The sequence below is a fragment of the Dromiciops gliroides genome, chromosome 1 (genome assembly GCF_019393635.1).
Source record: "Dromiciops gliroides isolate mDroGli1 chromosome 1, mDroGli1.pri, whole genome shotgun sequence".
Classification (NCBI taxonomy): Eukaryota; Metazoa; Chordata; class Mammalia; order Microbiotheria; family Microbiotheriidae; genus Dromiciops; species Dromiciops gliroides.
The window spans coordinates 542,878,102-542,887,409 of NC_057861.1; the positions used below are offsets into that span (position 1 = coordinate 542,878,102).

At 38.9% G+C, this 9,308-nt stretch overlaps 1 pseudogene; it reads right to left on the bottom strand.

Moving 5' to 3' along the window:
* Positions 1-329: 329 nt before the first annotated feature.
* On the bottom strand, positions 330-796 carry LOC122734917 (annotated as a pseudogene).
* Positions 797-9,308: the final 8,512 nt, after the last annotated feature.

A 9,308-nucleotide genomic window follows, 5' to 3' on the forward strand; every position in this document is an offset into this window, starting at 1 on the left:
CCTTTTAGGAGATGAGTAGATTCTTTCTAACTTTACTTTGCCTCTAATTCTATAATGCATTTGGACAGTTTTGTTTCAGGATTTCTTGAAATATAGCATTCATGCTTTTTTTTCTAACCATGGTTTTCATAGAGTCCAGTGAGTCTTTTTTTTTTTTTTTACACTGGGAATTTTCTTTATCGTACAGTCGTAGTAGGTGCTCTTTATTAAATAGTAGTAGTATGCAGGACAATTCGGGTAAAGTGAGTTGCTGATGAACGAAAGGTCACGTGGCTATTAAGCGTCAAGTGTCTGGGGAAACATTTGAACTGAGTCCTCCTGGACACCATTTAGATGATTCCAATTTTGTTGGCAACATCCAAAGCATCATAGTCTGGAGCCAGTCGGCCATAGGCCTTCTTCTCTCCGTCAGGCCTGATCAGTGTGTTGACCTTGGCCACATTGATGTCATAAAGCTTCTCTACAGCTTGCTTAATCTGATGCTTGTTGGCCTTGACATCCACAATGAAGACAAGGGTGTTGTTGTCCTCTATCTTCTTCATAGCAGATTCAGTGGTCAAGGGAAACTTAAGGATGGCATAGTGGTCAAGCTTGTTTCTCCTCCACTTTTCCGAGGGTACTTGGGCTGCCTTCAAAGCCTTAGAGTCTTGGGTCACCAGAAGGTGGGGGATGTCCTGATCTTCTTCTTTTTCTGACTGTGCACACCCTTCGATACCGCCTTCTTGGCCTTCAAAGCCTTGGACTTGGCTTCTGTCTTGGGGGGAACAACCGCTTCCTTCTTCGCCTTCGGCGCCATCTTAAGGAAAAGGCCCAGTGAGTCTTAAATGATCTCTTGACCTGTTTTCTAGGTCAGTTGTTTTTTATTTCTCATATTTTATTTATTTTTTCAATCTTTTGATTTTGTTCTAATATTTCTTGCTGTCATATGGAGTCATTGATTTCTGTTTGTGTATTCTAGTTTTTAGGGAGTCCATTTCTTGAAGGGTTTTTTGCTTTTTCCTCTAAATTATGCTTCTATTTCTTTCTTCTAGCTTTGTTGGAGGTCCCATTTCCTATTGCCTTCAGGCTTCTGGGTTACCTCTTGAACAATTTTGAGGTGGAAGAAGTCGCTTACTAAAGCTTCTCATTGAATTTCTTGATAATTTTTCAGTTATACAAACTTCAATGTTGCACTGGAGTATGCATAAAGAAACTGGATGGTTTGCCTCCCCTTCAGGCAGCCATATTATTCTCCTTCATTTCTCAACATGTATATAGGCTTGTTCACAGGCTGTTCCTCAACTCCAATTCCTGTCCTCATTTTGAGGTCAGTCAGTCAACTAGCATTTATTAAGTACTTACTATGTACTAGGCACTGTGCAAGTGTTGGGGATTCAAAAAAAAAGACAAAAGAAATCCCTCCTCTCAAGAAATTTACAGTCTAATGGGGGAGTCAACATACAAACTCCTATGTACAAACAAGGTATATATATATGACAAATTGGTGACGATTAACAGAGAAAAGGCATTAGCATTAAGGAGGATCATAAAAGACTTCTTGTAGAAAGTGGGATTTTACCAGCATCTTGAGGGAAGTCAGGGAAGGCGGGAGACAGAAATGAAGAGGGAGAGAGGTCCAGTTATGAGGTATGGCCAGTGAAATGCTCAGAGTTGGGAGATTTAGCATCATGTTTGAGGAACATCAGAGAAGCCAGTGTCACTGGCTCACAGAGTACATGGAGGGGAGAGGATGTAAGCTATAAGAAGAATGGAAGACTGGGAAAGGGCCAGGTTATGGAGGGATTTATAAGCCAAACAGAAGATGTTATATTTGATACGTCAGGCAATAGGGAGCCACTGAAGTTGATTGAACAGGGAGATAACATAGTCAAACTTTCACTTTAGGAAGATCAATTTAATAGATGAGTGGAGGATGGACTAGAGTGGGGAGAGAACTGAGGCAGGGAGACCAATAAGATGGCTATTGCAATAGTGCAGGCATGATATTATGAGGGCCTGCACTAAGGGGCTGGTAGTTTCAGAGATGAAAAGGTAGCATGTACATGAGATATTACAAAAGTAGAGATTTAGAACTTGGAAACTGATTGGGTATGGAAAGTGAGGAGTCAAGTAGAACACCTAAATTGCAAGCCCAGGTGACTGGGAAGATGGTGATGCCCTCTATAGAATTAGGGAAGTTAGGAAGAGGATTTAGGGGAAAAGATGAAGATTTCAATTTTGGATATGTTGAATATAGGATATTTATCTGAAATCCAGTTTGAGAAATCCAATAGGCTGTTGGAAATGGGGGAGAGGTCCAGCACTTATGCTGGAGAAATAAATCTGAGAGTCATTTTTCTTTAATTGCCAAAGCTGATGATCTTTTCTAAATCTTCATCCTTCTTGACTTCTCCTTAGCTTTTGACACTGTTGACCATTTTCTGGAAACTCTATTTCCCTTGAGTTTTTACAACTCTTACCCTTCTCTTGGTTCTCTTCAGTATTCTTTGCTGAATCTTTATTCATGTCACAACCACTAACTGTGGATGTGTAACAAGGATCTATCTTGGGCCCTCTTCTTTTTTTTTGTCTTCTTTATTAGTGATTTCATCAGCTCTCATGGGTTCAATTATCTTCTGTATGCAAATGATTCCCAAATGTATATACCTATGACCCTAGTCTCTCTCCTAAACTCCAGTCCAGTCCTCCCTGTTAAGATATTTTTAACTAGATGTCCTGTAGGCATCTCAAACTCAACATGTCCCCAAAAGGACTCACTATTTTCCCCCACAAACCCTTCCTTTTAAAAAATTTCCCTACTACTGTCAAAGGCACTATCATCCTTCTAGCTGATCAAATTTAAAACCTCCATGTCATCTCTAATCCCTTATTCTCACTCACTACACATATGCATTCAATTTGCCGAACCTTATGTTTTCTGTCTTCACAACATCTCTCATATAAATCCTCTTTTCTCCACTCACACCACTCTAGTTTAGGTCTTCATCACCTCTCCATCTCCTAACCTCAAGGTTATCACCATTCCAATTCATTCTCCTCATAGCTGTAGAAGCAGCTCCCCTAAAGCACAAGGCTGACCATTTATCTCCCTTACTCAGCATAATCTACTGGTTTAATATTATATAATCCAGGATCATATACAAACTCTCCATTTGCCATTTTAATCTCTTTACAAACTGGCCCCTTTCTAATTTTCCTGTCATCTTTTCTTTGTTACTATTTAATTTTATTTTTTTCAATGAATAAAAATCTTTTTTTCTCTCCCACCCACTTCCTCCCCTAATCCCACTGAAAAATTTTTAAAAAAGAAAAAAGATTTGGGGCAGCTAGGTGGTGCAGTGGATAGAGCACCAGCACTGGAGTCAGGAGGACCTGAGTTCAGGTCTGCCTTCAGGCACTTGACACTTACTAGCTGTGTGACCCTAGGCAAGTCACTTAACCCCAACTGCCTCACCACAAAAAAAAAAAAGAAAAGAAAGAAAAAGAAAAAAAAAGGAAGAAAAAAGATTTGCAAAGACATGCAAAGTCAAGCAAAACAAATTCCTGCACTGGCCATGTCCCAAAAATATCTGTCCCAGTCTTCCCCTTGAGTCCACCACTTCTTGGTTAGAAGGTAAGTAGCTTATTTCATCACGGGTCCTCTGGAATTATAGTTAGTAATTGCATTCATCAGAGTTCTTGAGTCATTCAAAATTTTTTATCTTCAAAATATAGTAGTTGTTATAAATTTTTTTCTCCTTACTACACATGCCCACATGTTGTCATTATTCTTATTTTGTTCCTAGGTAACTCCCATTTCAAAACCTACCCACAGACCTTTCTTTTCTGAGCACTGGATCCTGGATCCTGGATCCAAACTTAATCTATTACTTTTCTCATTCCTCAGGGACATCAGTCTCAACTTCTAGTCAAAGTAAGAAAGATCTGATAAATTCCTCTGCCTAAGGTTAACATTGATAAGACATAATCCCCCATGAATGAATAAGTGAGTGAAAAAGCATTTATTAAGCTCTTACTATATGCCAAGAAGAGAGGCAGTGTGTCATTTCTGTATCATAGCTGGCCTAACTCTCAGGTTCAGATCCCATCTCTGTGACATACTGAGTGGAGCAATCTAGGAAAATCATAAACTCTCTGTGCTCTACGCAGTTTTCTGAGACCATTAGTTGTAGAGAAGGTGCTGGCCTCCCAAATCCTTGGGATTTTTCTCACCTGGAATTCCCTTTATCAGTGAAATTACAGGTCCAGTCTCTAGTGATCCCTATTGGCCAAGCACTGTGGTAATAATCATTTGCATTCAAATACACGAATCTCTCAGGGTACATTTTCAGGATTCAGAGAGAAGTTGGTGGTAGAGATTATCTTCTTGTTATTCAGGAAAAACCTTCCCCAAACACTCCTGAAATTTCACCAGTGCACATGGTGATCATGTTTTTTTTCTAACCAAAAATTGGGACACATGGTTTAATAAAGGATATTCTTTTTACAAAATCTCATTAAAAGTATACACTCTATTCTTGAAATTGGAATTGTTTCTATATCGTCTTGGTTAGACTCTGACATACCATGTATAGCAATGGATATGAAATCAGAAGGCCTAATTCCTGGCAATATCACTTAGTAGTTGTGGCATCTTAAGCAAACCATTTCACTTCTCTAGGTCTCAGTTTCCTTATCTAAAAATGAGCAAGGGGAGAGCAAAGTTCTTTTTAAGATTCTTCCCAGCTTAGGGACAGCTAGGTGGTATGGTGGATAAATCACCGGCCCTGGATTCAGGAGTACTTGAGTTCAAATCCAGCCTCAGACACTTGACACTTAATGGTTGTGTGACCCTGGGCAAATCACTTAACTCCAATTACCTACCCCCCCCCCAAATAAATAAATAATAAAGTACCAAGATTCCTTCCAGCTTTAAATCTCATGACCCTGGTGCTCTCCCTGTAACCTATAATCTAAAATCTTCAGCTTTGGGTGTATATGGATTGGGTTTACTTTGGGGCTTTTCTCAAAAAAATCAATCTCCTTGACTCATCCCTCCTACCCAGAGGTTTCCTTGGCAATCTCAGAATATAGCTTTTGTCTAGCCTTTTTGTCTAGGTTCTTTAGATGTGGGTAAAAGATCCCTCAGTTCCTAGATAAGAATTTTGTTTACAATATATTTCAGGTAGGAATCAGCCTTTTGGGCAGTTAAGTGGCACAGTGGATAGAATGCTGGTCTTGGAGTCAGAAGACCCAAGTTCAATTGCAGCTTCAGACACTTACTAGATGTCTGACCCTGGGCAAGTCATTTAATCCTATTTGCCTCAGTTTCCTTATCTATAAAATGAGCTGGAAAAGGAAATGGCAAACCTCTCCAGTGTCTTTGCCAGGAAAACCCCAAACGGGGTTGTGAAGAGTCAGACACAACTGAACAACAACAAGAACAAGATAAGAACTCTGCTTACAATATGTTTCAGATAGGTTATCAGCCTTTTTTTCACTTCACAGAAAGAAGGAAAAAAACAAGATAAAGGACTCACCATAACCCACTCATACTTTTTAAAAACAATGATTCTTTCTTCTCTTGTGAATCTTACAATAATCAAGGGACCTATACATTATTCCAGGCTCATAATTCTACCCTGTGATTTGAAGAGAAAGTATTTGGCATCTGTTCAAAGTCAAACTCATTAACCGAGCCTGCACAGTCCAGTAACTCACAGTGGTACTAAAGGTTCCATGGTTCCATCTCTTCTCCCTTGGGAAGCTGGATCCAGGACCTCCGGTTAGCCAATATTTCCTCCCCTTCTTTCTAGAATGCTGTTTCCAGACACTTCTATTACATTGCAGGACTCCAGCTGCTGTCTCTTTTCTGGCCATCTTCTTCTTCTCCCTATGGCTGCTATCTCTAGAGCTAAGAGGTTCTTACATTTTTGTCTCCTTGACTAGATCTGAGAACTCTTGCCATTCCATTGGTGGCTCTAGGTACTGTATCTCCATAGCTGATATTTCTGTCTTCACTCTGCCCCTACCCAGGGACCAAAGTGCTCTCTGATATCTCTGGTTTATATTAGCTCTTGCTGAATCTCTCAGACTGACTATAGGAGATGTCTGCTTCCTTTTATAGACTCAAATCTATAGTAGTCTTGTCCAGTTAGATCATCCCCAGCAGCTAGTAACCCATCAATTATCTTCAGTGAGGCTACATGGGTCAACAAGAGCACCGAACAATTTTGCTCCCCCCTTGCCACCAAGGCTAAGAGATCAATATTTCCATGTATCAGTGGGCATATTTTATCTATCTAGAAGACATAATCAAAGTCCAAAACAAAAAAACCCATCCTTTAACCTCATCAAACTGATCAGGATCTCTAATCACAGTCTGACTAAACTACAGTGACCTAGAATAGGATGCCTTCCACTTGTGTACAAGTATTTTGTCCTTGCATGAACTTAAAAAAAATAAACATTTTTATTTATTGTTTTGAGTTCTAAATTTTGTCCCTCCTTTCCTCCCTCCCCTCTCTCCTCCCTGAGGTGGCAATCAGATGTGAGTTATACAAATGCAGTTTGTATTAAAACATTACCTTATTAAGACATTTTGTATAAGAAAAATTGAACAAAAGAAAAAAAGGAAGAAAGGGGAAAATAGCATGCTTCAGGCTATGTTCCATCAATATCAGTTCTTTCTTTGGAGGTGGACAGTATATATCATCATTAGTCCTTTGGGATTGTCTTGGATCATTGTATTATGGTTCACAGTTCTTCATCAAATAATATTGCTGTCTTTGTGCACAATGTTCTCTTGGTTCTGCTCACTTCACTATACATCAGTTCATACGAGGCTTTCCAGACCTTTCTGAAATCGTCCTGCTTGTTTCTTATGGCACAATAATAGTCCATCACCATCATATACTACAGCTTGTTTAGCTATTCCCCAATTGATGGACATTCCTTTGATTTCCAATTATTAGCCACCACAAAAAGAACTATTATAAATATTTTTGCACAAATAGGTATTTTTCTCTTTTTGGAAATGTCTTTGGGATATAAACCTAGCAGTGGTATTTCTGGATCAAAGGGTATGCACAGTTCTATAGCTCTTTGGACATAGTTCCAAATTGCTCTCCAGAATGGTGGGATCTTTTCACAACTCTACCAACTATGGATTAGTGTTCCAGCTTTCCCATATTCCCTCCGACACCCAATATTTTCCTATTTTGTTATATTCCTTGCATGACCTTTTAAAAACTACATATTTATTTGGTATTTTATTTTTTCACCAATTAGATATAAAAACTTTTTAACTTTTATTTTTGGAAATTTTGAGTTCTGGAGGCAGCTAGGTGGCACAGTGAATAAAGCACTGGCTTTGGATTCAGGAGGACCTGAGTTCAAATCTGACCTCAGAAACTCAACACTTACTAGCTGCATGACCCTGGGCAAGTCACATAATCCTCATTGCCCCGCAAAAAATGAAAAATAAAAAAAAACATTTTGAGTTCCAAATTATCTTTCCCTCCTTTTTCTTCCATTCTCCCCCATTGAGAAGGCAAGCATCTGATACAGGTTATATGTGTGCAGTCATGCTAAACATATTTCCAGACCAAAAAAACCCTAGAAAAATAAAGTTAAAAATTATGCTTCAATCTGCATTCAGATTCCAACAGTTCTTTCTTTGGAGGTGGAGAGCATTTTTCATCATAAGTCTTTAGGAATTGTCTTGGACCACTGTATTGTTGAGAATAGCTAAGTCATTCACAGTTGATCATTATACAGTTTTGCTGTTATTATGTACAATGTTCTCCTGGTTTTGCTCACTTCACTTTGTATCAGTTCTTATAAGTCTTTTCAGGTTTTCCTGAAAGCATCCAGCTCATCATTTCTTATAGCACAATAGTATTCCATCATAATCATATACCAAAATTTCTTCAATCATTCTCCAATTGATGGACATCCCCATAATTTCCAATTCTTTGCTACCACAAAAGAGTTGCTGTAAATATTTGTGTACATGTACGACCTTTTCCTTTTTAAAATCTCTTTTGGATATAGACCTAGTAGTGGTATTCCAGGGTCAAAGGGTATAAATTGTTTCATAGCCCTTTGGACATAGTTCCAAATTGTTCTCCAAAATGGTTGAGTCACTTCACAACTCCAACAAGAGTGCATTAGTATCTCAATTTTCCCACATTCCTTCCAACATTTGTCATTTTCCTTTTTTTTCATGCTAGTCAATCTGATAGGAGTTAGGTGGTACCTCAGAGTTATTTTAATTTGCATTTTTTAAATCAATAGTGATTTAGAGCATTTTTTTTCTTTTCTTTTTTTTTTTTTTTTAGTGAGGCAATTGGGGTTAAGTGACTTGCCCAGGGTCACACAGCTAGGAAGTGTTAAGTGTCTGAGGCCGGATTTGAACTCAGGTACTCCTGACTCCAGGGCCGGTGCTCTATCCACTGTGCCATCTAGCTGCCCCCTAGAGCATTTTTTCATATGACTATAGGTAGCTTCAATTACTTCATCTAAAAACATGTTCATATCCTTTGACCATTTATCAACTGGAGAATGCCCTCGTATAAATTTGAGAGGCTAGAATGTTCTCAGTGTTCCCCTGTAGTCATAAATACTTTAAACAAGGTCAGGATAGAGGGAAGGTGCTAGAACACTAGGGGACTGAATTCTTGTTACACTGTTGGCAATTTTTTACTTTATGACCTTTAGCAATTTATTGTCTATTTCTTTTTTTTTTGTTTTTTTTTGGGGGGGGGCAAATGACTTGCCCAGGGTCACACAGCTGGTAAGTGTCAAGTATCTAAGGCTGGATTTGAACTCAGGTCCTGCTGAATTCAGGGCCAGTGCTTTATCCACTGCGTCACCTAGGTGCCCCCTGTTTACCGTCTTTTTCAAAGTGACAAGTAGGTGTTCCAGTGGATCAGGAGTCAGGAGGACATGAGTTCAAATTCAGACTCAGACACTTATTAGCCATGCAAGTATTCTTAACCCCTGTTAAGTCACTTACCTCCTGGCAAGTCACTTAACCTCTGTCTGCCTCAGTTTCTTCATCTGCAAAATGGGAATAATAATAGCTACTGCTTTACAGGATTACTGTGAGGATCAAATGAGATAATATTTTTAAAGTGCCTGGCACGTAGTAGACACTTAAAAATCCTTGCTTTCTTCCTTTCAAGTTTCTACATCTAAAATCAAAGAATTAAATTATTCAGTGAATTCTGCCCAAATAGGCCCCAATCTGGATGGTTTTCTAATATTTAAAGTTTTTCTTGCAACTGCCCAAGTAACAGTGGGTATGTACACTTGTCCAGTGTTTC